Source organism: Oncorhynchus keta, chromosome 13, assembly GCF_023373465.1.
Source record: "Oncorhynchus keta strain PuntledgeMale-10-30-2019 chromosome 13, Oket_V2, whole genome shotgun sequence".
Taxonomy (NCBI): domain Eukaryota; kingdom Metazoa; phylum Chordata; class Actinopteri; order Salmoniformes; family Salmonidae; genus Oncorhynchus; species Oncorhynchus keta.
In genome coordinates, this window is record NC_068433.1 from 23405501 (window position 1) to 23431298 (window position 25798).

Sequence of the window (25798 nt, forward strand, 5' to 3'; positions counted from 1 at the left end):
AATACCACACATTATTTATGTGTGATTGTGTCATTGAATGTTTCTGTGTCATCCAGGTGGCCAACGGCTGTGTAGGCTGCGTCTGAGGACTACCATATAAGGAGATTTGACTGACGTTAGAACACAATGTCAACCAGCATGCAAGGTTTGGATCTGGGTGCTGAGATGTAAACAGACGAATCAATGTTGACTCCATATAAATTTGAATAAAGTTGACGATTGATTCATTAGACAACGTTCTAATTCTATGGTTGACTGACTTGTTTCTGCGCAAAAAGTAATAATGTGAGGGTCACAGTTAGAATAATATATTTCTATTTTCAGGCTAATATGAAAACAAACCACACACATGCCACTAACAAGGTGTTATTACCTGAGTACAATCTGATGACCAGACACGATGCCTAATAGATTGAAGTTGCAACGAAAGTTTCTTAAATATAAAGACCAGCTTAGTGAAATTCAGGGTACAATTATCAAATCATATGGGTGGTTGTTTGAAGATCATGCTGAGATTTAGCTCCTGGTTGAACGTACAGGAAGAGGTTCACACACGCAGGTCCTGTACGTGATCAAGCTGTGTGCCTTTATTCACACGGCACGCTTCCTATTGTCGACTCATGATACACATTCCTTTACAATAACTCATGGGGAATTACTGTATTTTGTCTGTAATGCATAAAAGATCAACCGTTAACCATGGTTACGATATATTAATAATAGCTCTCCCTACATCACAAGAATCTGAGGTAGCCTTTTCAAAAAGTGATTTTTAAATGCGTGTATCATGTTATCTTTTCCCCTTTGTGTTTTTCTATTTTCAGGGTGACGCCAGCGGGACTCTCAGACTCTCAAACATGCCACAGCCCGTTCCAGATGACATACCTGGACTAGAGTACTTGCTACAGCTTCACACAACTGCCTATCTGCCAGGAACCTTCCCTTTTGGGAATAAAGCATATGGTCTATTTTTGATACTGTGTTCAAATCAAGCCACAATATATGTCATAGTCATTCTTAAATGATTCAAAACTCTTGTCATAGTCGTGTACCTCTTGCGTCGTTTCATGTGGGCTGCCCACTGCCAGTTTGTTCAATTATTAAATTGTTTGACTTTTATATGAATTATTGACAACAATGAGAGAGGGAACTTCTGCATCGAGACTTTCCATGGAAACATCATACAGTACGTCATCGGCGGGTTCCTCCGAGTTGGTTCAGTTATTTTCCATTCTTTATTTCCTTTTAGCAAACATTTCTTTCACGTTATCTTTTTTTGTATCTTCTTTAGTTTAATCCGATAAGTCAGAATAGTAAAAATAAGCAATAAACCATATTATTTTTTATTAAATCTTTTTGTCATGAAGTTTTCGTGATCTGGGTATTTATTGGTAATTCAATACTGGCCAACAGTTCAGGAAGAAGGCAGACAACTGAACGGTTCTCCTCCAGTACCAAAATCTTAACCCAATTTAACCCTGAGTTACATCATGGAAAACAACAACAAATGAACTATAAGAAAGATTCCTTGATAAAGCACCAAAACTGTAGGGGAGATTGGGGTATGTTGAGCCACCCCTTGTTTCTAGGAAACCATACACAACATTAATAATGACCAAATATTTAGGAAGAGGTCATCATTTCATGGAGTCTGTGAAGGAAGAAACCACATGGGGGAAAAGTGGTAATAATAAACTGGATTTTCACAAAGTCAAATGAATTTGTGTTATAGGTTTCCTGAAAGTGCATCCTTGTAGCTGTGTGGGCTTTGAGGGTGCTTTGAGGTAAGTTGAGCCAATGGCCTCCATATCCCCATACAAATGATTCATTTTAATGCATAGTATTTTTGCAGTGTGTGATGCATGTGAACCTCAGAGCAGACCTCATCATGCCCCGTGTATACAAACATAAAACAAGCAGGGGTCTTCCCCCCCCCCCTTGAGATTCTTGAGAGAGCAGCCAATGAAGTGAGTCCATTTGACCAACGGCAAGGGATTAAGAAAGTAGACCATGACACTGAAGAGGTACATTGACATGTACATGTGTGAGAGGCTATGAGTAGCAAAGTCACACAAGGTCTTATCTGATGACAGTCTGAGAGGGGACGGAGGGCTACAGAGAGAGCAGGTAGAGAGAAAGATGGGAGAGGAGACAGAAAGAGGAGGAGATAGGAGAGCAAGGGAGAACTTTCATTAGTTCCGTTAGACACCACCCTCAGCGGGGCTGGAGGAAACTGGAAGCATCCGGTTTTCTGTTAAAAAGCAGAGAAGAGCTGAAGTCTGATCCGGATGCTTCCGGATTTTGCCGAAGCCGCTCAGGCATTTAATTTACGCATGCTACGTTAGGTTACTTAGATACAGACACCCAGAACTACCACGATTGTGTGTCAGGGTAGGTCAGAGGTCACAGTGAACCCTGTGGTGACGGTAAGAACTACAGCTGGAAAAACTGACTGTCTGGGGCAGGAGTGAGTTGCTTTTTTTTTGCCATCGAGTGGCTTCGTGGTAATTGTTACATAACTTTCCAGATAAACACCCTTAGTAGCACTATAAGGGGATAAATATAGATTATGTTCTCAAGACAAAAACAAGCAGAGAGAGACCACTGTGTGCATGACAGACTGATAGGGAGGAATACTGCACATACAGTTGAAGTCGGAAGTTTACATACACCTTACATACACCTAAATCAGTTTTTCACATTTCCTGACATTTAATCCCAGTAAAAAATATGTGTCTTAGGTCAGCTAAGATCACCACTTTATTTTAAGAATGTGAAATGTCAGAATAATAGTAGAGAGAATGATTTATTTCAGCTTTTATTTCTTTCATCACATTCCCAGTGGGTCAGAAGTTTGCATACACTCAATTAGTATTTGGTTGCCTTGCCTTTAAATTGTTTAACTTGGGTCAAACATTTCGGGTAGCCTTCGACAAGCATCCCACAATAAGTTGGGTGAATTTTGGCCCATTCCTCCTGACAGAGCTGGTGTAACTGAGTCAGGTTTGTAAGGCCTCCTTGCTCGCACAAGCTTTTTCAGTTCTGCCCACACATTTTCTATAGGATTGAGGTCAGGGCTTTGTGATGGCCACTCCAATACCTTGACTTTGTTGTCCTTAAGCCATTTTGCCACAACTTTGGAAGTATGCTTGGGGTCATTGTCCATTTGGAAGACCCATTTGCGACCAAGCTTTAACTTCCTGATGTCTTGAGATGTTGCTTCAATATATCCACATAATTTTCCGTCCTCATAATGAATTCTATTTTGTGAAGTGCAACAGTCCCTCCTGCAGCAAAGCACCCCCACAACATGATGATGCCACCCCCGTGCTTCACGGTTGGGATGGTGTTCTTCGGCTTGCAAGCCTTCCCCCTTTTTCCTCCAGACATAACGATGGCCATTATGGCCAAACAGTTCTATTTTTGTTTCATCAGACCAGAGGACATTTCTACAAAAAGTATGATCTTTGTCCCCAGGTGCAGTTGCAAACCGTAGTCTGGCTTTTTCATGGCGGTTTTGGAGCAGTGGCTTCTTCTTTACTGACAGGCCTTTCAGGTTATGCTGATATAGGACTCGTTTTTACTGTGGATATAGATACTTTTGTACCTGTTTCCTCCAGCATCTTTACAAGGTCCTTTGCTGTTGTTCTGGGATTGACTTTTTGCACCAAAGTCCGTTCATCTCTTGGAGACCGAACGTGTCCTGAGCGGTATTGTCACGGTCGTCATGTGGAGGAGACCAAGGCGCAGCGTGGTAAGCGTACATACTTCTTTAATTAAAGAAAGAACACTGAACAAACTGTACAAAACAACAAAACAAACCGTGAAGCTAATATGCGTAGTGCAGACAGGCAACTAAACAAGAACCCACAAACTACCCAGGAATATGGCTACCTAAATATGGTCCCCAATCAGAGACAACGATAAACAGCTGCCTCTGATTGAGAACCAATCTAGGCAACCACAGACATATAAACACCTAGACTTGCAAAAACGAAACAAACCACCCTCGTCACACACTGACCTAACCAAAATAATAAAGAAAACAAAGATAACTGTAACAGTACCACCCACCCCCAAAGGTGCGGACTCCCGGCCGCAAACCTAAACCTATATGGGAGGGTCTGGGTAGGCATCTAACTTCGGTGACGGCTCTGGTTCTGGACGCCGCCCCCTTCTTAACACTGAGCCCTCCGCCCTTGTAGCACTGACCCGTGGATCATCGCCGGAGGCTCTGGACTGCGGATCCTCGCCATAGGCCCCGGGCTGGGGACCCTCGCTGCGTGGATCATCGCTGGAGGCCCCGGGCTGGGGATCGTCGCTGGAGACTCCGGACTGGGGATCGGCACTCGAGGCTCCGGACTATGGCCCCTCGTTGGAGGTTCCGGTCTGTGAACATTCGCCGGAAGCTCTGGACTGGGTACTGCTCTCGTACCGGACGCTCTGGACTGGGTACTGCCGCCGGACGCTCTGGACTGGGTACTGCCGCCGGACGCTCTGGACTGGGTACTGTCGCCGAAGGCTCTGGACTGCCGAGGCGCACTGTAGGCCTGGTGCGTGGTGCCGGCACTGGTGATACTGGGCTGGGGACACGTACCTCAGGGCGAGTGCGAGGAGCAGGAACAGGGCGTACTGGACCCTGGAGGTGCACTGGAGGCACAGTGTGTGTCACTGGGTTGGTGACACACACCTCAGGGCGAGTGCGGGGAGCAGGCACAGGACATACTGGACTGTGGAAAAGAACGAGATGGAAGGAAAGGGGCATTCTTTGACTGCCACTTCTCATGCGACTCACACACAAACAGAATGAGAGAGAGTGAGAGAGAAACGGATAAACAATTAGGCATTAGCCAGTGTGGTAAGTGGATTGTGAAGACGAGACTTCTTGCTTTGAACTCATTATTTCGCATTGAACCCCTACTTTCCCGAAAACCTCCCCCCATTCCCCATCCCACTCCCTCCACAGGACGCTGACTCTCCCTCTGGCCCTAGGAAGTAGACACCCACTGGGCAAAAACTGATTGAATTCATGTTGTTTCCACTTAATTTCAACAATTTTTTGGAAGGGCGGTTTTCAAAAACTCATCAACGTAAGGAAATGTTGTATTTTCTTCACCCAACTTTTCACCTAAATCCAATGACATGGTGAAATTGTTTGTTGATTTCACGTTGAATTAAATCAAAACTAGACTTTTTAAACAATGTCTGTGCCCAGTGGATAGAGACATGAAGGAACAGAGCAAAACCCATTATTTAGCAGGTCTACTGAACCCCTTGCACCAAACCCCCCTTTCCCAAATACACCCCCCCTACTCCGACTCCCCTCACAGTACACAGACTCCCCCATTGACCCTTCGAAGCAGACGAGAACACAGACGGACATAGAGGAGCAGAACAGAACCGGTTTCAACTGGTCACAACCAACCACCTACTACACACACACACACAACATATAATAACTGAGCTATGTAGTTAGCTGCACATTTTAAATATCCTTGATCAAAATGGCAGACACAAAGGGAGAAGATTGCTACCGATCCTTGTTCTTTTGACTTTTCTCTTTTAAAAAAAACATATTTTCATATTTTCTCTGCTTCCTTCCTTTCCTCCTACTTTCCATCTTCTCTAGGGCAGTGGTTCCCAAACGTTTTATTGTCCCGTACCCCTTCAATCATTCAACCTCCAGCTGCGTACCCCCTCTAGCACCAGGGTCAGCGCACTCTCAAATTATGTTTTTTTGCCATCATTGTAAGCCTGTCACACACACTAAACAATACATTTATTAAACATAAGAATGAGTGTGAGTTTTTGTCACAAACCGGCTCGTGGGAAGTGACAAAGAGCTCTTATAAGACCAGGGCACACATAATAATAATCAATCATTTTGCTCTTTATTTAACCATCTTACATATAAAACCTTATATGTTCAATGAAAATTGTGAATAAATCACCACAGGTTAATGAGAAGGGTGTGCTTGAATGGATGCAAATGACTGCAATGTTGGGTTGTATTGGAGAGAGTCTCAGTCTTAAATCATTTTTCACACACAGTCTGTGCCTGTATTTATTTTTCATGCTAGTGAGGGCCGAGAATCCACTCTCACATAGGTACGTGGTTGCAATTAGTGTCTTAACAGCACGATTTTCCAAGGCAGGATCCTTAATATAGAGTATAGAGCAATCCAGAAATCTGGCAGTGGCTTCTGATTCAATTCAATTTTCACAGAACCGCTTGTTGCAATTTCAATGAGACTCTCTTGTTCAGATATTGGTAAGTGGACTGGAGGCAGGGCATGAAAGGGATAACGAATCCAGTTGTTTGTGTCATCCGTTTTGGGAAAGTACCTGCCCACCCAACTCACTCAGGTGCTTCACTATGTCACATTTGACATTGTCCGTAAGCTTGAGTTCATTTGCACACAAATAATCATACAATGATGGAAAGACCTGTGTGTTGTCCTTGTTAATGCAGACAGAGAAGAGCGCCAACTTCTTAATCATAGCCTCAATTTTGTCCCGCACATTGAATATAGTATCGGAGAGTCCCTGTAATCCTAGATTAGGATGATTCAGGTGAGAAAAAACATCACCCAGACAGGCCAGTCATGTGAGAAACTTGTCATCTGGCAACCGGTCAGACAAGTGAAAATTATGGTCAGTAAAGAAAACTTTAAGCTTGTCTCTCAATTTAAAAAAGTGTCAATACTTTGCCCCTTGATAACCAGCGCACTTCTGTATGTTGTAAAAGCGTTACATGGTCGCTGCCCATATCATTGCATAGTGCAGAAAATACACGAGAGTTCAGGGGCCTTGCTTTAACAAAGTTAACCAAAACATCTTTCAAGCTGTCAGGCATTCCCTTGGCAGCAAGAGCTTCTCAGTGGATGCTGCAGTGTACCCAAGTGGTGTCGGGAGCAACTGCTTGCACACGCGTTACCACTCCACTATATCCCTGTCATGGCATTTGTGCCATCAGTACAGATACCAACATGAGCAGCAGGTACATAGTGGAATTCCCACGAGAGAGTAACGGTTAATGTGATTGGACGTTAATTATTTGACTAGGCTACCTGCTACCAGTGAAATGAGGCTACTCAGGCGAGAAACGAGAAAAAAACTCACCCAAATGTATGGCCCCGTTGGAAAATATAAATGGACTTTTTGAAAAAGTGAAGAGAAAAAAAATCACATTTTTATTTGGCTTACCCCTGACGGCATTGCGCATACCCCAGTTTGGGAATACCTGGTCTAGGGAATTTGACCTATGTTGTCAATAAGCGACAGGAGAGAAAACACATGTATGATATTGGTATTTGATCTCATAGTTCTAGGACAGTTCTAGTTCTAGTAAATAGTTATTTGGTTTACTGGTTGGTTGGTTGGTTGTATAATCAACATGTATTTGTGGTCAGGTGGCTCGAAGGATCCTATATGGTTTGATGGTTTTGTAATCTGTGTTTTCTGTTCTATTTGTTCCAATGCCACAAAGGAACCGTCGAGGATAGAAGAGGTCGGGAGAGAGAGTTGGGGACTGAAGTGGAGTAAAAGGAGCCGAAGGGACAGTGAGAGGAGAGAGAGGAAGAGGGGGAGAGAGATGGGTGGAAAAGGGGGAACGGAGGGAGGGGGACATGTTCTCAAGCTGCTGTACACAAGAACCAGTCAAGGGCGTCATCAACCGGCTTGTCCCACAGGTCCCCTTATCCCGACCCCCCCTTGCCAGAACCCACAAGAGCCTGAATGTGTGGGAAGTTGGGAACATCTTGAGGTCTGAAGGAGGAGTGGAGAGGGAGAGAGGGGGAGAGGGGTTGTGAAAGAGTAAACACTTGTTAGACACACAGGCCCAGACTTGATCGGACCGGTTTCGTCAGCTCAAGTCTGACCGAAGCCCTGGTTAAAAGTAATGCGCTATATTGGGAACACAGATGTAGAATTTTAATTGGAGTCAGTTTACTACAGCAGGAAAGTAACAGGACATTTGAATTATTATGTGGATTATAATTAATGGACATTTTTGTAGGAGTTTATACATTTTTCGTAAGAAAAAATTTCAACGAGGAAATTACAAACTTGAGAAGCCTTTCTAAACCTCAAATACACTACAAGTTTTAAATGTCCTGCTTTGCACGAAGGTTCTCCTGCAACAGGGTGATCAAATTAAGATCCAACATCTGTAGGGTGCCATCTGAGACACAGCCTACGTGACAATAACACATCCACACAGAGACCTTCACCTCATAAAACCACTGTGTAAACCATTATAAACTCTCCCTAGCTCAGGGTCGTGGCCACTCCTTCCACACAAGGAAATCACTCCCGTGGAAGCAGACTGTGAGTGCGTCCCAAATAGCCCCCTATTTCCTTTACAGTGCACTACTTTTGACCATGGCCTTTAGGGGTCTGGTCTAAAACAGTGCACTATGTAGGGAATAGGGTGCCATTTGGGATGCAGAGAGTGAGTTGGGGCAGCAGGTAGCCTAGTGGTTGGAGCATTGGGCCAGTAACCAAAAGGTTGCTGGATTGAATCCCCGAGCTGGCAAGGTAAAAATCTGGTGTTCTGCCCCTGAACAAGGCAGTTAACCCACGGTTCCCTGGTAGGCCATCATTGTAAATAAGAATTTGTTATTAACTGACTTGCCTAGTTAAATAAAGTTAAAATAAAAAATGATGAGTGGAAGTGACAAGTAGCATTGACTTGTAACACATTACCCTCCCTTATTGCTTTTTGTGACACATATTTACGTTACAACAGTGCTATTCTTATCCTGACTGAGGGTAGTGGAAGCGTGATGGTAGTGCTGAGAACGCTGGACTAACTAGCTGAGGGGCCAAAGATTCACAGAGGATGAAGTCAGTATTTTTCTATCTGCCATTTAAAAAAAAAGATTTTTATTTGCCATCCGATTGGTCCTCCCACTGAATGTATCTGATGTCACAAGGAGACTCTGAGCCACAGAAGTGTGGTTCGAGTCCCCTCGTCTCAATTATTGACAATTGTATTAGGTCGTCATACATTAACAATCATGACTGTACTACTTTTGGCACGGCTTGAGTCAAAGGTAGTGCACTACTGTATATAGAGGGAATAGGGGCTGAGGACACATTCACAAGGACACAAAGAATGAATCAGTGATGGTTTTTATACTGCACAGAACAATGTGTTACTGTGCAAATATTGGACAGTCTTTAGCTTATGTGCCAACTGCCACTCCCCATATTGCTTCCATTTACTATATTTGCATCCCAAATGGCACCCTATATGGTGCACTACTTTTGATCAGGGCCCATAGGGCGACGGGCAAACATAGTGCACTAGGTAGGGAATATGGTGCCATTTGGGATGCAAGCCACAGTAATATGAAACACCAGAAAGGGTCCATTTCATTTTGAATAAGAGCCTTTTTACCCCCACTCTATGGTCCGCAAAGAAACGTCTGACATATGTAGGTGAGCTAATGATTGACTGGGAGCTTATACTACCTGGAGACAATGGCCCGCTGCAGGCTGGCCTTCACCCACATTTAGAGAGAAAGAGTGAGGGGGGAGGGGACAGAGAGAGAGAGAGACAGATGAGCAATACCACGGGTGTATACTACCTGAGTATACTACCTGAGTATACTACCTGAGTATACTACCTGTTGCTTCGGGTTAGTGTTGGTCACTCCGAATTATAATCCGTTTCCCTCTGTCATTTGTCCAAGTAACTTTCCACCAGTCCTTTAGCCATGTCCTCACACAGCGATACAGAAGCCCTGGCTGGATAAACCATGAGCCTGAATAAGGTTTGCATGCAAAGACCTAATAAAAAGCAATAAAATAGAAATTTGAACAGGTCACACATAGCAGAACCAAGATCATTATAATGCATCATTATACCAGAGAGGATGTGATGTCATTCTTGTAGTTCTTTTTTTCTGCAGTCAAATGACTAGTGGCCTCATGGGTGGAATGTTATCATTTTTTTCTCACAAATTCATAATTTATAGTAATTTATTTATAAACGTTAAGTAAAAAAAAAAATTACAGCCACAAATCTTGTGTTTCTATGTCAAACGGTTGTGTTATATTTCAGTCTTCTGTGAGGTATATAAAGTGTAATATTGGGATGCAAACTCCAAATGGAATACATTTCAACTCTATATCTGACATGGTACAGGTGTCTTCTTTCGTTTAAGCCCATAACCAGGTGTTTACTTTGGTTTCAAAGTAGATTTGTTTAAGACTACCAAGAAACAGTCTGTGACCCTGATTTTGCCCATTGCAGTAAAATTATATTATTAAGGTGTGTTTGGTTGAGAGTGAGACTTCTTGGAAGATTAGTAACACCGTTATCATCACTTGCGTTTATGAAATGTTATGAGCCATTTAAGTCACTGTTTAGCTGCGTTAGGGCCATGGTGACGATACACACCCTCCTCCATTCGTCCTCTCCTCCGTTCCCTCTCTCCTCCACTCACGTGTTCCAGAAGATGGGGTGTGTTTATACAACTTGTGTAGTTAACTTAGCTTTTGTTTTGATTTGATCCAGAGATGGATTCCAAGTTTGTTTCCAAGTAAACACCCTCACGTTATGTCACGACAGCACACCACGACTCCCTAGGTACCGGCCTGGCTGGCTGGTGTATACAGACCTGTCACGCCCTGACCGTAGATCCTTTTTCATGTCTCTATTTTGGTTTGGTCAGGGCGTGGGTTGGGGTGGGCATTCTATGTTTTGTGTTCTATGTTTTCTATTTCTGTGTGTTTGGCCGGGTGTGGTTCTCAATCAGAGGCAGCTGTCTATCGTTGTCCCTGATTGAGAACCGTACTTAGGTAGCCTTTTCCCACCTGTGTTTTGTGGGTAGTTGTTTTTTGTTTTTGTGTCTGCACCAGACAGAACTGTTTCGGTTTCGTTCGTTCTCTTTGTTGTTATTCAGTGTTCAGTTCTATTAGGATATCATGAACACTTACCACGCTGCGCTTTGGTCCACTTCTTCAAACAGCCGTTACAGAACTACCCACCACCAAAGGACCAAGCAGAGTGGTGTAATGGACTTCTGGACATGGGAGGATATCCTGGAGGCAGGCTGGGGAGTATCGCCGTCCACAGGAGGAACTGGAGGCAGCTAAGGCTGAGCGGCAACATTACGAGGGAACACGGCTGGCAAGGAAGCTCAAGAGGCATCCCCCCAAAAAATGGTTTTGGGGGGGGGGGGCACACGGGGAGTTGACTCAGGTCTCCAACCTGACTCTGCCAACTCCCCGTAGCTTACCGTGGTGGGTGTCGTACTGGTCAGGCACCGTGTTATGTGGTGGAGCGCATGGTGTCTCCAGTACACGTTCTGAGCCCGGTGCGCTACATCCCAGCTCCCCGCTTCTGCCGGGCTAGAGTGAGGATCCAGCCAGGACGGGTTGTGCCAGCCCTGCTCTCCAGATCTCCAGTGCGTCTCCTCGGGCCAGGATATCCTGCGCCGGCTCTAAGCACGGTTTCCCCAGTTCGCCAGGAGAACCCAGTGCGGCCTGTTCCAGCTCCCCGCACGTGCCGGGCTAGACTGTGCATTCAGCCTGGAAGAGTGGTGCCAAGACTACGCACCAGAGCTCCAGTGCTCCCCCACAGCCCGGTCTATACTGTGCCTCCTCCAAGGACCAGGCCTCCAGTAGGTCTCCTCAGCCTGGTGAGTCCTGTGCCTGCGTCCTGTCCGGAGCTGCCAGGGTCACCCTCCTGTCCGGAGCTGCCAGGGTCGCCCTCCTGTCCGGAGCTGCCAGGGTCGCCCTCCTGTCCGGGGCCCGCTGAGAGGTTCCCCAGTCCGGGGTCGGCGGCGAAGGTCCCCGCTCCAGAGGCGCCACCTAAGTGGGCCAAGCCTAAAGTGGAGCGGGGTCCACACCCCGCACCAGAGCCGCCACCGCGGATAGATGCCCACCCAGACCCTCCCCTATAGGATTAGGTTTTGCGGCCGGAGTTCTATTAAAATATCATGAACACTTACCACGCTGCGCTTTGGTCCACTTCTTCAAACAGCCGTTACAAGAACATAGAATTCCTGGAAACAAGGAGGGGAGCAAACTCAACCAACCTGTCCGTGCTTACTGGGACAGTTGGGAATCAGCTGAAAGGAAATGACTTGATCCGATGAGTGGGTACAGATATAGGATCTTAATCTGATCACCCTGCTGCAGGAAAACATTCACGCAATGCAGGAAATGTTCAAATTATAGTGTATTTGAGGTTTAAAAAGGCTTCTGAAGTTTGTCATTTCCACTTTGAAATTTGACATGATTTTCCCTTACAATTCCGGTTGCTGCAGGATTATTTTCCTGCTGTAGCAAACTGTCTAAAATTAAGATCCTACATCTGTTTAGGCCAGGGGGTATAGGGGTATGTTAATGCAGGCACATACGTACACGATCTCTCTGACGTTTGTCGAAAATCTTATTCGTCATGGAAAGAAGGAGAGCGAGAGACTTTGTGATCTCTCTTTCTTGCGTTGTCTCATGCTATGTACTGTTCTATTTTATTCCCATGTTCATTCATTCATCCCTCCAGTCATTTATTCACAGATCACCGATTCACTCCTCTAGTGCATTATAATCTTCTCAGCTTTATTTGTTAATTGTGTCAAATCCAAATGAATTATATCCACCCTCTAATCCCTAACTATCCAGTAGGTCTACTGACCGAAACACTGCTACTGTCTGTGTGTGACTAAACTGTGACTTGTTATAGACTGTTGAAGACCACATTGAGAAAAGGAGGGAGGTAGTGAGGGAGGCGTGTCTCGGGCCACATGGATGAGCTATTTAAAGTTCAGGCTCTCCATGCGCTCCGCAAACCTTTCCATGTTGCCATCTAGTGCAGTGCAAGGATCAACCTAGCAATCGGTATAAAACGCCCGCCTCGCGCCCAGTCTTGTGGAGGTCGCATTTAGTTAGCAGAACTGACATCAGAAAGTGGAACAAGCAAAGTTGCAAATGGTGAAATCACCATTGAATTGGAACCAATAATTCGATTCGGCTGTAATAGGTATCCTAATTGAAAATTGCACATTTTTCTTCCAGATCTGCAAGGTTGCAACTGATCAGGTAGGTTATTGTGCTTATTTAAAGGTTAACATTTTCGTTTTTAAATGACAGCCTTTCATACTTTTATCATAAGCTACAATTTCAATAAATAAGAACAGTATTGTTATTTCACTGCAGTACACTTTTGAGGAGACTATTAATGAATTTAAAGCAGAATAGAGGGTTGGACACAACACATACAGACAAATGGTAGCCTAAACGTTATGGAAAAGTGTAACTTGCCTCGGAGATAGAGAGGGGGGCTGTGTGGCTGTTTACTTGGCTGTAGGAGGTGTGTCTGGGTGGGAGTGTCCCATGAGAGTTGTAGGCTTGCTGTACAGTGCGTCTGTACTAAGCATTTTGGTACACATTCATTTCCAATGAAACTCTGCGTTTGCCTTGCAGAGGCAGTTGCAGTGCGTTTGGTGTGGTGCATACATTGGATGTTATGAACGTATGCGTCAAAATGTATGCGAAACGGATTGACAGAAATGGTAACAGAAGGTGCAAGTTGAACTTTAGTTGCATACACATCCAGACGATGCTGCGTAATATTTGCGCAATATCGCTGTTGGTGTGTTCAAAGCGTAACGAATAGAATAGGCAAGCGTCATATTGTTGTTCAGTGTTGACTTCGATATTGGGCCTTCATTTGGCTTTTATGATTTAAACCTGGGCCCAGTATTCAAGCGTCTCAGAGTGAGAGTGCTGATCTAGGATCAGGCCACCCCCTGTCCATTCGCTATAATCTAAAAGGCTAAACTGACCCTGGATCGGCACTCCAACTCAGCGACACATGGAGCCTGCATGGATATGAGAAAATGCTATCTTAGTTCAAACTAATCCTTTCTACTCAACTCCAGATGATTCCAAAACAACTTATATTATGCGTGACACTTTATTTAGACAGAAAAGGGTGTATTAATTAATAGACTTCCTGTCAGAGTGTTAGCACACCCTCTTCCACGAAAATGTAAAAACTCCTTTATTTATTATTTACACCCACAACTCCTCTTTCAGACTAACAGTTTGAACAGAAACAAATGATGTTACTGCCAGACCTGGGTTCAAATACTATTTGAAATTTCTCAATTACTTTTCACATACATTTCAAAGTAAGCATTCAGATAGTTTTTATTTGAAAATACAAGTAGTTGAATATTGTATTTGGAAATACGGTTGGAAAGTATTGGCATGTATTTGAGAATAATCAAATACAGGGATTAAAACACACTCCCATGCATTTAACCCGGGTATTTAAAAATATTAGAGAGAACAAGGGGGCAGAGAGAGAGATTGCGGTGATGCACTGATTAATTGAAAGCTTCAATTAGCCCACATTGCTCTGTTGTTCTGTCACTTCATTCAACCTGTTGGGGGCCCTCTTCTGGAACCATGGTACAATTCCATAGGCCAACCGTTGTTCAACATTGGAAAATGGCCAGAGGGAAATTATGCAAAAAGATCTGACACAACTGCAAGAAAAGTTGTGTTTGAGTATTACTTCCCATTTCCATAGCTGTTTTGGAGATGGGTAAGGGTTCTAATGTTAGTGGGCAGACTGGGCACCAATAGGCCTAAATGTGCGTCATCGTGCCAAGGGAGCAGGGGCCCTGCTTCTTTCAGGGGCATAGAGAGAAATAGTAATGGCGTCTTTTTGTAGGTACTAACTCTGCCATGATTTGTTGGGCAAAGTCTATGGGAAAATGAATGGAGTTTTGTAGGGATTTTGGAAAACACTGAAAATAGCGTCTGTGGTAAACACAGGCTTAGGAGATCTTATACGTTTTGTTCTATGATATTATCTTCATCAGCTAACATCATTTTTTGTGAGTTTTGAAGCGTTATATGAATTATAAAAAATTATAAAAGCACAAAGCCTTTTATAATTCATAAAGGTCATGTTAACTGACTGATATTATCTCATAGAACAAAACATATATAAGATCACCTAAGCCTGTGTTAACCTAAGACCTCATTTTCGGCGTTTATTCCAAAACCCTATTCTATCCCCATTAATTTTCCCCATAGGAATGGCTGAACAAACCAAACGTAACTCATTCCCATTTTTTAGGACTACAAGCTGGCGAGCTCTATTACAGACCCAGGCTCACTGCCACAAGTTCTCTAAGTCTGTGTCCCAAATAGCACCTTCTTCCCTACATGGTACACTACTTTTGACCTGAGCCCTATGGGCCCTGGTCAAAAGTAGCGCACTATATAGGGAATAGGCTGCCATTTGGGACAGACACTAAGTCTCCCAAGAGGCTGAAGACTTGGAATGGACATAGGAAAGGTTGAAAATCAGATTTCTGTAGAGTTTGCTCAAATACTCTGACTTTCCGGGTTATGTTACATGCTGCAAACCATTTTACATTCCAGGTAGGAACACACACAAAGAATGTGTGTTTTACGTTGTTTACTGTGTATAGTTCTGTATGTAACCTGTCATAAGTATACATAGGTATATGTACATAAGCGTTTAACATATAAGCATTTCACTGCAACTGCTATAACATCTGCCAAAGTGTGTACGTGACCAATAAACTTTGATTTGATAAATCCACACACACACACCCTATGACAAATAATAGGGCGATAAGACAACCTATGAGTATTTTAGCAATATTGAGCAATCAGTAACTGCCAGAATAAGTCAATGACCAGGCAGTGTGTATTAGTAAAACCACATCGTTCAGAGCTGCACGTCCTTCACGTCACCACTGTGCTCTGCCCTGGCAGGATCCTGCACAGAAAACAGGCACAGAAAACAGGCCCAAAGCCCAATTCCAGCCTTCCCCCCTCTCTCTGCTGTTTAGGTGGGCACTGTTCTACTTTCTCCCACCCTCTCAGGCTCTCTCCTCCTCCAATCCCCTCTCTGTCTCTCTCTTCCCCCTCTCTTTTTCTCTCATGATCTCTCACTCTCTCGCTCCCTCTCTCCCTCTCTCCCTCTCTCTCTCTCTCTCTCTCTCTCTCTCTCTCTCTCTCTCTCTCTCTCTCTCTCTCTCTCTCTCTCTCTCTCTCTCTCTCTCTCTCTCTCTCTCTCTCTCTCTCTCTCTCTCTCTCTCTCTCTCTCTCTCTCTCTCTCTCTCTCTCTCTCTCTCCCACTGGACTGGTTTTGCTGTTCTGCTCTAAGCCCTGTGACTGCTGTTCTTTGCCAAAGACTCGCTGTACTAGATGCTGTAATGACCGGGGCCCAAAATTCCTCACCACTGACCGTCTATTTTGTGTGCGTGACCCAGATTGAGAAAAGGACTGTGTTTGAGTGGGTCATTAATACACAACGAATGTATTATCTCTGTGCAAATTTAGGCCCATGAAGTAGAGGGGAGATTCAACAACACTTGTAGAACAAACGGAATGACATTTTAAAAAGCGTATTTATTGCAAAGAGTAGAAACAACGCGTTTAGGCTTTTGATCTTCTTCAGGGTTTTTACGGAAATAAGAAGGAATTAGGCTTTGGCTCATGGAAAGGTCTGGAAAATAAATCTGACCAATGTATGCTCTACATTACAAGGCTGATTTGTTCATTTTTCCTGCCTACCCCGCTCTCTTTCCATCACTCTCCTATGTACACTACACCATACAATAGAAAACAACGGTATGTTTTATAGTCAATGTCCTAACCCAACTCCGTGCTATCACAAACTCAACCATTTCCTTATTTCCCTCTTAGGAATTCCAAAGTGGTTAAATTGATCAGTCTGTCTATCTGAACAACTTCCTACAGCTTGGCCGAGCAACATTTAACTTAGTATAACGGGTTCATTGTGTCTGTATATGGATAAGAGCCATACCAGAGAACGAGAGAGGGGTTGGGGGAAAGGGTAGAAAGGGAGAGAGGGTGAGAGAGAGAAAAGAGAGTTGTTTTTGAAAGCTATTTTCACTAATCGTGACTAACTCTCGACAGAGTGGAAAATTGATATGAGTCCCCCACCTTGGCCTGACCCCTAGGAGTCAAAGGCGCTCAGAGACTGTAAGAGAGCTGTCACGTCTTTATGAAATGAGCTCGTCCCTGTGAGTGCAGGGGCAGCAAAACACACCCACGCCAGTGAGTGTTACAGCCAGCGAAACACACCCACGCCAGTGAGTGTTACAGCCAGCGAAACACACCCACGCCAGTCAAGAGGGTTTTCTGCTACAGATTGCATGTCTGCACTTGCAGCAGAGTCCAGAGAAAGGCTTCTGTTATGTGTGGTCATGGGCTTGCAAGGAAAGCCTCAATTTGTTGGCAACACCGCCACCCTCTCCTGACGTTGCCACAGAGCGGGAGCTAAATGGAGATCTGTGATGATGGAAGACCATGAGAGGTTTTAAAATAGAAAGCAATATGATTGTTTCAATAGAGAGTCATTCAATTATTCCAGTGCCTTCAAACATGAAGTCAGTGGAACAAGGTAAGTGGCAGTATTAAAGTGTCAGGGGACATATTTTCAGATATACTGAAGGAATAGAAAGCTGAAAACTAAGACTGCTCAAAGGTTTTTACCAGAGAGTCCTTCAGACTCAATTTAGTACAACCTTTCGACTCTATTTCAATTGTAATCAATTAGTTCATTGCCGCTACAGACGGCTATATCAATCTGCTAATACAGGACTAGCAAAGGCTAAATGCTCTACTTTTGAATCTTCCACGTTAGCGTTCACGCTGCATGTCGGCTCAATCGGAAAATGACCTTTCCATTTATATCGAGCCATCTGTAACACTTCACCCAGGCTGGGAAAACATGCAAAAGGACTCTTCTGGCGAATCAGGGACCTCAGTGAGAAGCTAAGTAGTTTGTGTGCGTGCTCGTGTATGTGTGTGACTTCAATGAGAGGAAAGTAGGGTGGGTAGTGTGCACCAAGCCAACAAAGCCTGTCTCTACATGTTAACGCTTTAGGAAGAATAACATGCCAATTGTAAACTATACTGAACAAAAATGTAAACGCAACATGCAATTTGCAACGATGTGCAACAACAACAATTTCAACGACTTTACTGATTTACAGTTCATATAAGGAAATTAATCCATTTAAATAAATTCATTAGGCCCTAATCTATTGATTTCACATGACTGAGCAGGGGCGCAGCCATGACTGGGCCTGGGAGGGCATAGACCTAGACACTTGGGAGCAAGGCCCAGCCAATCAGAATGAGTTTTTCTCCAACAATTTTTTTTTTATTACAGACAGAAATACACCTCAGTTTAATCAGTTTTCCGGGTGGCTGGTCTCAAACGATCCCGCAGGTGAAGAAGCCGGATGTGGAAGTTCTGGGTTGGCGTGGTTACACGTGGCCTGCCGGTTGTGATGCCGGTTGGACGTACTGCTAAATTCTCTAAAATGACATTGGAGGCGGCTTATGGTAGAGAAAGGAACATTCTATTCTCTGGCAACAGCTCTGGTGGACATTCCTGTAGTCAGCATGCCAATTGCACGCTCTCTCAAAACTTTAGACATCTGTGGCATTGTGTTGTGTGACAACACTGCACATTTTTAGAGTGGTCTGTTGTCCTCAGCACAAGGTGCACCTGTGTAATGTGCATGCTGTTTAATCAACTTCTTGATATGCCACACTTGTCAGGTGGATGGATTATCTTGGCAAAGGAGAAATGCTCACTAACAGGGATGTAAACAAATTTGTGCACAAAATTTGAGAGAAATAAGCTTTTCGTGCATATGGAACATGTCTGGGATCTTGTATTTCATCTCGTGAATCATGGAAACCAACACTTTCATGTTGCATTCATATTTTTGTTTAGATGGTGTGGAAAAGGGCTGAGCAAGACATATAGACTGCCATGGGCATAGCTGTAATGGATCCATACAGTCAAAGTATTCAGTTAGCCTGCATACATTTATCAATGTATACATTTACAATGCAAATACATGCATTACATGTCAAAATCCATTTGAGAATCATTAATTCGGGGCTCTATGACATGGGGCGGCAGGGTAGCCTAGTGGTTAGAGCGTTGGACTAGTAACCGGAAGGTTGCAAGTTCAAACCCCCAAGCTGACAAGTTACAAATCTGTCGTTCTGCCACTGAACAGGCAGTTAACCCACTGTTCCTAGGCCGTCATTGAAAATAAGAATTTGTTCTTAACTGACTTGCCTAGTTAAATAAAGGTAAAAAAACAAAATTGATTGACACCTACAAGTAACAGACTTGACGTGACTTGGGTAACACCACAGAACAGTATATCTCTCTAAGCACCTACAATACTTTATGGCATGATTTGCCTGCCCTCTCTTATCCTGTCTGTGTTGTATGTGTCATGTGACCTCTGTGTAATTCCATCCAATTAGCCCTTTGAGCTATCTGCTGTAGCCCATTGAAGTCCAACTGCTGGATTATCAAAGGAGGTGTGTGTGTGTGTGTGTGTGTGTGTGTGTGTGTGTGCATACAGTTGAAGTCGGAAGTTTACATACTTAGGTTGGAGCCATTGAAACTCGTTTTTTCAACCACTCCACAAATTTCCTGTTAACAAACTATAGTTTCAGCAAGTCGGTTAGGACATCTACTTTGTGCATGACACAAGTCATTTGTTCAACAATTGTTTACAGACAGATTGTTTCACTTATAACTTGCTGCATCACAATTCCAGTGGGTCAGAAGTTTACATACACTAAGTTGACTGTGCCTTTAAACAGCTTGGAAAATTGTAGAAAATAGTCATGGCTTTAGATGCTTCTGATAGGCTAATTGACACATTTGAGTCAATTGGAGGTGTACCTGTGGATGTATTTCAAGGCCTACCTTCAAACTCAGTGCCTCTTTGCTTGACATCATGGGAAAATCAAAAGATATCAGCCAAGACCTCAGGAAAAATGTCTACACCTCTGCAAGTCTGGTTCATCCTTGGGAGCAATTTCCAAACGCCTGAAGGTACCACGTTCATCTGTACAAACAACATTACGGAAGTATAAACACCATCGGACCACGCAACTGTCAAACAGCTCAGGAAGGAGACGCGTTCTGTCTCCTAGAGATGAATGAACGTACTTTGGTGCGAAATATGCAAATCAATCCCAGAACAACAGCAAAGGACCTTGTGAAGATTCTGGAGGAAACAGGAACAAAAGTATCTATATCCACAGTAAAACTAGTCCTATATCGACATAACCTGAAAGGCCGCTCAGCAAGGAAGAAGCCACTGCTCCAAAACCGGCATAAAAAAGCCAGACTACGGGTTTGCAACTGCACATGGGGACAAAGATTGTACTTTTTGGAGAAATGTCCCCTGGTCTGATGAAACAAAAATATAACTGTTTGGCCATAATGACCATCGTTATGTTTGGAGGAAAAGGGGGAGGCTTGCAAGCCGAAGAACACCATCCCAACCATGAAGCACGGGGTGGAGGCATCATGTTGTGGGGGTGCTTTGCTGCAGGAGGGCCTGGTGCACTTCACAAAATAGATGGCTTTATGAGGCATGAATATTACGTGGATATATTGAAGCAATATTTCAAGACATCAGTCAGGAAGTTAAAGCTTGGTCGCAAATGGGTCTTCCAAATGGACAATAACCCCAAGCATACTTCCAAAGTTGTGGCAAAATGGCTTAAGGACGACAAAGTCGAGGTATTGGAGTGGCCATCACAAAGCCCTGACCTCAATCCTATAGAAAATGTGTGGGCAGAACTGAAAAAGCGTGTGCGAGCAAGGAGGCCTTACAAACCTGGCTCGGTTACATCAGCTCTGTCAGGAGGAATGGGCCAAAATTCACCCAACTTAATGTGGGAAGCTTGTGGAAGACTACCCTAAACACTTGACCCAAGTTAAACAATTTAAAGGCAATGCTACCAAAGGATAATTGAGTGTATGTAAACTTCTGACCCACTTGGAATGTGATGAAAGAAATGAAAGCTGAAATAAATCATTCTCTCTACTATTATCCTGACATTTCACATTCTTAAAATAAAGTGGAGACCCTAACTGACCTAAGAAATTGAATTTTCACAAGGATTAAATGTCAGGAATTGTTAAACTGAGTTTAAATGTATTTTTCTTAGGTGTATGTAAACTTCTGTCTTCAACTGTATGTGTGTTTGTGTGAATGCTCGTCTACTGTTGACAAGAGACAAGACAGAGATTAGCTAAGCCTCCTCAGTCATCGCGGTGTCATCAGATCATTTCATATTTTTTTGTCCCCTCATAGTGACATTACTGGACTAATTCCACTGGATTAGTGTACTAGACCAGACTAATACCATTATGGCAACCCTGTGAGTGATGATGAGATAAAGACACATCGTCTCAGTAATTGTCTGGTTAATAAAGGTTCATTGATAGCAGATGGCCGTGTTTTTTCTTGCTGTTGATAATTGTTTTATTATTTAGGCTAATCCGTTGGCTAAGAGTTATTTGTGGTTGTGGGTTATTTGTGGTTGTGGGTTATGTTATCTTGTGATTTGAAATGAGTAATTGATTCTAAGTAGTAATTCCAAACAAACAAATGCCTAGGCAATTAAGACAAAGCTGATGTGTAAAAGCTGTGCAACTACAAGATAGCAATTAAAAAATAGTAAAATATTTATTTCATTCTCTCTCTCTCTCTCTCTCAGACCTCCTCAGCTCCAGGCATGGGTGGGAAGGTCCTCAAGTGCTTCTCCTGGTACAGACGCTGTAAGGAACGATGCAAGGCTAAACAGTGCCCCCCACCTGCAGGTGAGAGAACTACTTCCATTTCATAGTACTTTCTTTTTTATTTATTTTTATTTTACCTTTATTTAACTAGGCAAGTCAGTTAAGAACAAATCCTTATTTTAAATAGGGATCTAGGAACAGTGGGTTAACTGCCTGTTCTGGGGCAGAACGACAGATTTGTACCTTGTCAGCTCGGGGGTTTGAACTTGCAACCTTCCAGTTACAAGTCCAACACTCTAACCACTAGGCTACCCCAAAATATGCATATAACAGTTATCCATTCCATTACATACGCTATTACATACATTATCATTATGTCAGAATAACTTCCCAAGGCTGCACTCATGATTATCAAACACATACCGTATATTGGAATACATGTTGAAACAAGTGATCTGATATAACCAGGAATGTCAGTTAGGTCGCGTTAAAGAAATGCTTGGGGCTCTACTAATAGTAGTCCATAATGTCAACCTCCCAATACTATAACTGTCAATCAATAATTTGCTCATTAATTCCACCCATAACTTCATAATGGATATCTTCTATTAGATGTTTATATTATTATAATGTCAAATCAGTGCATGTCATGTTATATTTGCATTACATTAAAGATGTCTGAGGGATCATTCGTACCATTAGCTATGTTAAATCACATTATCAAATCATCCCATACAATGTAGAGACATGCCAAAGAAAAGATTCTGAAACGTTGTGTGCTAGCGGTTCAATAAACCCCCTGTCTTCTCTCTTCGTCGCCTCATCTTACGCCACCTCGCTCCGTCCCTCCAGTCCCCAGAGAGGAGATGAAGCCTCGCCTGTCGTCTACGGTGTCGTGTGGTAGCCAGGGCGAGGGCGGTAGCAGCCTGAGTGGATCCCAGATCTACTTCTCCACCAAGGCTCGCCTCTCCTTTAGACACCAGATGGACAGCAACTTCAACGCAGTGGACGCAACCTGCTGAGTAAGAGCAGCCTCGACAAGCCTGGGTAGTGTTCATTAGGCATCAAATGGAAGAATATAGACTGAATCCGGGAGGGACTGCCTGGGCTTGTCCAATCATCATCATCACCACCCCGAAAAATGAACTCTCACCCCTCCACTATGACAGCCATTATTCTAGCTCAACAGAACGGGGAATGGGGCAGAAGTTGAATGCGAAGGACTGAGACTTCACCTACTCAGTGGTGCATAAATACATCGTTCTCAACTCTCCCTTCAGAGATGACTGTGAAAGGAGGAATATAATCACAGCAGATTGAGTTCTTCACGACAGAGAAAGACTAAATGCTCTGCTAATGTAGCTAGTGGAGGTGGAGACATGTAATGGAGAAATGTTTACAACGTTATCACACTAAGTGCATTATTTTCCTTTTGTTTTTCTGCCCACCCTTTTTATTTCTACATTCCTTTTTTTCCAGTGTGTGTGTTGGGGTGTAAATGACTGTGTTGGTTTGGTCTAGGGCCAGGTAAAAGACCACAAACTGCAAACAGTCGTGTCTTTAAAATACTAGCTGGTGAATATGATTTGTATTTGTATGTGTTAGGGATCCCCATTAGCTGCTACCAAGGCAGCAGCTACTCTTCCTGGAGTCCAAACACATTAAGGCACTTAAAATCACACATAAAAGATAAAACAGTACATCATATAACATTATTACACCAATACATACCTACAATGCTAAATGTATAATACCACCATACAACAATATTACAATGTACGTGTGTGGAGTACGTGCGTAAGAATGTCAGCACTCCCAACTTTAAATACAGGCTTTTTAAATAAAAATATCCTGACAGTGTTGCTGAGAAAAACATGGTAACTAGATTTGATCAGATTAGCTGATAAAGACAGTAATGAGTTTCAGAGTTTGTGCCTTGTAAAAAAAAAAAAAACTTAATTTAAACATTTCCAAAGCTCTGACGAAGGCCTCGAGGCCGATACGTAAAGTTGAATAAAGAGCAGTGTGCGGGTTTCTTCTTTTCCCCCTCACTTTATTCAGCGGTTACCATGCACCTGCAACAAAGATAGCTCCGATGTGCGAGAGTGCCTTCTGAAACATTTCCAAGGTGAAATGAATGTTGGTGCCAGCGATCTTCTAGTAGTGCCCTGCCTAACTGACTGAGTCTACACTTTATTTGGCAGCATTGCCCTCTCCATCTTACATGCAGCTTTTACCTTGACTGACTTCTCATGTTCTGGTGAACATCAATGAAGTGACCAGAAAGTCAACAGATGCTTCACATACTACTTTAAGGACATGTCACTGACACATTACTTCTAATTGTGTTGTGTTTGTAGAAATCTAAGTTCTAGATACAAATTGAGAAATAGTTGTATGAGTGATGAGGTAATAGCATCTCACTGACACCACTTCTGGGGGTTTGGTGAGAAGAATGTACAGGGCTTTAAAGTATTCACACTCCTGGACTTTTTCCACATGTTGTTGTTACGGCCTGAATTTAAAATTAAATGTAGATTTGGGGGTCACTGGTCTACACACAATACCCCATAATGTCAAAGTGGATGAATATGAATTAAAAATGAAAAGCTGAACTGTCCTGCGTTAAGTCTTCAAAGCATTTGAAATAACTCCAGGAATAAAAACAAGTCAGACATCCTGTGTGCAATAAATGTAACTTTTTTTTATGACTACCTCATCACTGTACCCCACACATACAATTATCTGTAAAGTCCCTCAGTCGCGCAGTGAATTTCAACCACAAAGACACGGGAGGTTTTCCAATACCTCACGAAGGGCACCAATTGGTTAGTGGCGAAAAATAATAAGTTGAATATCCTTTTGATGGTGTATCAATACACCCAGTCACCAACTCAGTTGACGGAGAGGAAGGAAACCGCTCAGGGATTTCACCATGAGGCCAATGGTGATTTTAAACCAGTTGGAGTTAAATGGCTGTGATAGAAAACTGAGGATGGATCCACATAGTACTTACTCCACAATACATTTAAGGCACGCCGTACACTTTCAAGACGATTTAAGTCAAAACTGTAACTAGGTCACTCGGGAACATTCAATGTCGTCTTGGTAAGTATCGCCAGCGTATATTTAGCCTTGCGTTTTAGGTTTATTGTCCTGCTGAAAGGTGGATTTGTCTCCCAGTATCTGTTGGAAAGCAGACTGAAATCAGGAAAACCTTACAAATAGTATAGGATCCAGGTTTCAAAGCTCTTGGACATTTACCAAGAAAAAGACTCATAGCTGTGATCACTGCCAAAGGTGAGTCAAACATGTATTGACTTAGGGGGTTAATATACTTATCTAAAATCGGAATATTTGATTTTGCATTAATAAAAAACATTGTTTAAATTTTCTTCCACTTTGACAGAGTATTTTGCATACTGTTGACAAAAATGACAATTTAATCAATTGTAATCCCACTTTGTAACAACAAAATGTGGAGAAAGTCAAGGGGTGAGAATAGTGCCATCCGTTTTGTCACTAAAGCACCTTATACCACCCACCACTGCGACTTGTATGCTCTAGTCGGCTGGCCCTCACTACATATTCGTCGCCAGACCCACTGGCTCCAGGTCATTTACAAGTCCATGCTAGGTAAAGCTCCGCCTTATCTCAGTTCACTGGTCACGATGGCAACACCCATCCGTAGCACGCGCTCCAGCAGGTGTATCTCACTGATCATCCCTAAAGCCAACACCTCATTTGGCCGCCTTTCGTTCCAGTACTCTGCTGCCTGTGACTGGAACGAATTGCAAAATCGCTGAAGTTGGAGACTTTTATCTCCCTCACCAACTTCAAACATCAGCTATCCGAGCAGCTAACCGATCGCTGCAGCTGTACATAGTCTATAGGTAAATAGCTCACCCTTATTCACCTGCCTCATTCCCATACTGTTTTTATACTGTTTTTATTTATTTACTTTTCTGCTCTTTTGCACACCAATATCACCAATATCTCTACCTGTACATGCCCATCTGATCATTTATCACTCCAGTGTTAATCTGCAAAATTGTATTATTCGCCTACCTCCTCATGCCTTTTGCACACATTGTATATAGATTGCCCATTTTTTTCTACTGTGTTATTGACTAGTTAATTGTTTACTCCATGTGTAACTCTGTGTTGTCTGTTCACACTGCTATGCTT

At 43.2% G+C, this 25798-nt stretch overlaps 1 long non-coding RNA gene across 1 annotated transcript; it reads left to right on the forward strand.

Annotated features, from left to right (window-relative positions):
• Nucleotides 1-12793: 12793 nt before the first annotated feature.
• On the forward strand, nt 12794-24303 carry LOC127906755 (uncharacterized). Its single transcript, XR_008062765.1, has 3 exons — nt 12794-13056; nt 21589-21691; nt 22463-24303. It is a non-coding gene; the product is annotated as an uncharacterized LOC127906755 (long non-coding RNA).
• The last annotated feature ends 1495 nt before the right edge of the window (nt 24304-25798 follow it).